Here is a 5,000-nt window from a genome sequence, read left to right on the forward strand (position 1 = left end):
TTGCGAGCAGGGGCAGCGGCCACCGCCGCCGTGACGTCGCGGCAAGCAGACAGCCGCGCAGCAGCTGCCAGCACCTTGGCACAAGCACGGCAAATGAATGCCACGCCCACGCCGCGGATAAGCAGCCCCAACGCGCCCGACGGCTTGGAGCGGGTCCCGAAGACGGTGGCCGGAATCGGGTCGTCGCCGGCCGGAAAACGGGTCATCGATGCCGGCAATACTTCGGGCCATGAGGCCCCCCACCTTAGTCCGAGTTTAGCAACAGCCCACATATCCCCCGCGGCAGGCCTATGGGCGCCAGGCCAGCGCGCCCCATGGCCAGTCAGGGGGCACCCCCCTAAAGAGCAATAAGTGTCATTGAAGCTCTGGCAGGGGGAGACACTACTAGGTCCCAGCTGTCACCCCCCCTCTAAAAATTTCATTTCTTGGTATTTTGAGCTGAAATTTTGCACAGAGGTTGGCAAAAATCCAATCCAACTTTATTAATTTTTCCAGAATTTTTCGAGGTCGGGAAGTATTTTTTTTTATTTTCCTACCATTAAAAATCGAGGAAATCGGAAAAAATAGGAACCGGCTCGGAATGACCCCAAATTCAGTGGGCAGCCTCAAAAAAATATGGCTGATTTTACTGGATTGATTTCATGTGGAAAGCACGACGTTTTGTTGTAGGAATGCGGGAACCCCGGCGGGGGGCCTGCCGCGGCCAGCGACGTCGGGCTGGCCCCTGCAGCGCCTAGCCTCTCCCACGCGGGGGGCAGGCCAGAGCGCGGGGGGCCAGGGCCCGAAGGCAGCCCCCCCGCGGGCGAGAGAGCAAGCCAGCAGGGGCTGTCGCCTGCCGCGGCCAGCGACGTCGTGCTGGCCCCTGCAGCGCCTAGCCTCTCCCACGCGGGGGGCAGGCCAGAACGCGGGGGGCCAGGGCCCGAAGGCAGCCCCCCCGCGGGCGAGAGAGCAAGCCAGCAGGGGCTGTCGCCTGCCGCGGCCAGCGACGTCGGGCTGGCCCCTGCCGCGGCCAGCGATGTCGGGCTGTCGCCTGCCGCGGCCAGCGACGTCGGGCTGGCCCCTGCAGCGCCTAGCCTCTCCCACGCGGGGGGCAGGCCAGAACGCGGGGGGCCAGGGCCCGAAGGCAGCCCCCCCGCGGGCGAGAGAGCAAGCCAGCAGGGGCTGTCCGCGCGTCGCGCAGCGCGGCATGGCTGCGGGGGCCGCGCGCGCGCGCCCAAGCGCCCAAGGGCCCCCAAGGGCCCCAGGCCCTCAGGCCCCAGCGCCCCAGCGCCCAGCGCGGGCGGGCGCGCGCGCGCGTGTGGTCTTTGAGGGGCGCCGGCCTGGTGGCTCCCTAAAGAGCAATAAGTGTCATTGCAGCTCTGGCAGGGGGAGACACTACTAGGTCCCAGCTGTCACCCCCCCTCTAAAAAATTCATTTCTTGGTATTTTGAGCTGAAATTTTGCACAGAGGTTGGCAAAAATCCAATCCACCTTCATTAATTTTCCCAGAATTTTTCGAGGTCGGGAAGTATTTGTTTTAATTTTCCTACCATTAGAAATCGAGTAAATCCGCAAAACTAGGAACCGGCCCGGAATGACCCCAAATTCAGTGGGCAGCCTCATAAAAATATGGCTGATTTTACTGGATTGGTTTCATGTGGAAAGCACGACGTTTTCTTGTAGGAATGCGGGAACCCCGGCAGCTCGCCTGCCGCGGCCAGCGACGTCGGGGACGCTGGCCTGCGCTGTCGAGCCCGCGAGGGCTGTCTCCGCGGCAGGCCCCCCCTGAACGGGGCACGACAGGCCACCGCGCTGGCTCGTCCAGCGTCGACAGTCCCTCGTCCAGGTTTCAGATCGCGCCAAGTCGAACCCATGACCTGCTCAAGCCATCGTGCGCTGCCGAATTCGCATCTGCGTGTAGGCTGCCATTCCACGCGGCAGCCCCTGTTTTCGTCAGCGTGCCCCCCTGACGAATTTTCCTGCCTGGCCCAGTCCAGCGTCCAGCCCCTGTTCGTCGAAAAATCTGCGCTGCCGATTTTCCACGCGGCAGCCCCTCTTTTCGTCAGCGTGCCCCCCTGACGAATTTTCCTGCCTGGCCCGGCCGGTCCAGCCCCTGTTCGTCGAAAAATCTGCGCTGCCGATTTTCCACTCCGCAGCCCCTGTTTTCGTCAGCGTGCCCCCCTGACGAATTTTCCTGCCTGGCCCGGCCGGTCCAGCATCCAACCCCTGTTCGTCGAAAAATCTGCGCTGCCGATTTTCCACGCGGCAGCCCCTGTTTTCCTCAGCGTGCCCCCCTGACGAATGTTCGTCGAAAAATCTGCGCTGCCGATTTTCCACGCGGCAGCCCCTCTTTTCGTCAGCGTGCCCCCCTGACGAATGTTCGTCGAAAAATCTGCGCTGCCGATTTTCCACGCGGCAGCCCCTCTTTTCGTCAGCGTGCCCCCTGACGAATTTTCCTGCCTGGCCCAGTCCAGCGTCCAGCCCCTGTTCGTCGAAAAATCTGCGCTGCCGATTTTCCACGCGGCAGCCCCTCTTTTCGTCAGCGTGCCCCCCTGACGAATTTTCCTGCCTGGCCCGGCCAGTCCAGCCCCTGTTCGTCGAAAAATCTGCGCTGCCGATTTTCCACGCGGCAGCCCCTCTTTTCGTCAGCGTGCCCCCCTGACGAATTTTCCTGCCTGGCCCGGCCGGTCCAGCCCCTGTTCGTCGAAAAATCTGCGCTGCCGATTTTCCACTCCGCAGCCCCTGTTTTCGTCAGCGTGGCCCCCTGACGAATTTTCCTGCCTGGCCCGGCCAGTCCAGCGCCCAGCCCCTGTTCGTCGAAAAATCTGCGCTGCCGATTTTCCCCGACGAACCTGCAGCTGCACAAATCCGCGCCGCCACTGCCCCATTGTCTGGACCAACAGTCTTTTCCATCAAGCCCTGGACTATAAATCGTCCAGACTCATCGCCAGCACCCGCTGCCGATTCTGCCGACTTTGCCGATTTCGTCGGCGCTGCCGATTCCAACACTGCACCCACCGTGTCTAAACCAGCGCTGTTTCGTCAGCGTGTCCCCTTGATGAATTTCCCTGCCTGGCCTGGACAGTCCATCTTCCAGCCCATGTTCATCGAAAAATCTGCGCTGCCGATTTCCCCGACGAACCTGCAGCTGCACAAATCTGCGCTGCCGATTTCCCCCCCTGTCGGCATGGCTGCCGCTGCCCCGATGTCCAGACCAACAGTCTTTTTTGTCGACTTTGCCGATTTTGTTCGCGCTGCCGATTCCAACACTACCCCCTGCATCCAAACCAGCATTGTTTCGTCAGCTCTTCCCCTGACGATTTTAGCCCTGTAACAAACAGTAGGCCTCCAATCCCGCCAACGGGAGCCAAGTTGATAGGGAAGAGAATTGAATGACGCGCCTGGTCCTCGCACCCCGCCACCCGAGGGGCCTTTTTCCCGGCAGCCTCTGAAAAACTCTAGCTTTCACGGTCCTCGCCGCCCCTCACCACCATGGCAGGCCTCTAATCCCACCCATCAGCAGTTGTAGCCGATAGGGCAGTGATTTGAATGACGCGTCGCGGGCCGCCGGGTCATCTCACCCGGCCATTAATTGGAGCGTTTTTGGCTGGCCGAGGATGGGGGGATGGATCTCTTCTTCCGAAAAAGCAAACAGTACATCGGGAGTTATGTTGACGGGGCATGGAATTGAATGACCCGTCACGGGCCGCCGGGTCATCTCACCCGGCCATCCCGGGGAGCGTTTTTCCCGGCAGCATCGGGGAAACTCTTGCTTTCACTGCCCGCTGCCCAAGTCCCCACTCGCATCGGCCCCCCGCGCCAACAAGCCAACGCTGCCGAATCGGCAGACACTGCTGCCGAATCTGCCGACACTGCCCCGCGGGCTGCCACTGCCCCAGTGTCTAAACCAGCGGTCTTTCTCGTCGAGCCTTGGACTATCCAGTCCGTCCTGACTCATCGCCAGCACCTGCTGCCGATTCTGCCGACTTTGCCGATTTTCTCGGCGCTGCCGATTCCAACACTGCCCGCCGTGCCTGAACCAGCGCTGTTTCGTCAGCGTGTCCCCTCGACGAATTTTCCTGCCTGGCCTGGACAGTCCACCGTCCAGCCCGTGTTCGTCGAAAAATCTGCGCTGCCGATTCTGCCGACTTTGCCGATTTCGTCGGCGCTGCCGATTCCAACACTGCCCGCCGTGCCTGAACCAGCGCTGTTTCGTCAGCGTGTCCCCTCGACAAATTTTCCTGCCTGGCCTGGACAGTCCATCGCCCAGCCCATGTTCGTCGCAAAATCTGCGCTGCCGATTTTCCCCGACGAACCTGCAGCCGCACAAATCTGCGCTGCCGAATCTGCCGACACTGCCCCGCGGGCTGCCACTGCCCCAGTGTCTAAACCAGCAGTCTTTCTCGTCGAGCGTTGGACTATCCAGCCCGTCCAGACCCATCGCCAGCACCCGCTGCCGATTCTGCCGACTTTGCCGATTTCGTCGGCGCTGCCGATTCCACCACTGCCCGCCGTGCCTGAACCAGCGCTGTTTCGTCAGCGTGTCCCCTCGATGAATTTTCCTGCATGGCCCGGCCAGTCCAGCGTCCAGCCCATGTTCGTCGAAAAATCTGCGCTGCCGATTCTGCCGACTTTGCCGATTTCGTCGGCGCTGCCGATTCCAACACTGCCCGCCGTGCCTGAACCAGCGCTGTTTCGTCAGCGTGTCCCCTCGACAAATTTTCCTGCCTGGCCTGGACAGTCCATCGCCCAGCCCATGTTCGTCGCAAAATCTGCGCTGCCGATTTTCCCCGACGAACCTGCAGCCGCACAAATCTGCGCTGCCGAATCTGCCGACACTGTCCCGCGGGCTGCCACTGCCCCAGTGTCTAAACCAGCAGTCTTTCTCGTCGAGCCTTGGACTATCCAGCCCGTCCAGACCCATCGCCAGCACCCGCTGCCGATTCTGCCGACTTTGCCGATTTCGTCGGCGCTGCCGATTCCACCACTGCCCGCCGTGCCTGAACCAGCGCTGTTTCGTC

The sequence above is a fragment of the Populus nigra genome, chromosome 2, assembly GCF_951802175.1.
Source record: "Populus nigra chromosome 2, ddPopNigr1.1, whole genome shotgun sequence".
NCBI classification, from domain to species: domain Eukaryota; kingdom Viridiplantae; phylum Streptophyta; class Magnoliopsida; order Malpighiales; family Salicaceae; genus Populus; species Populus nigra.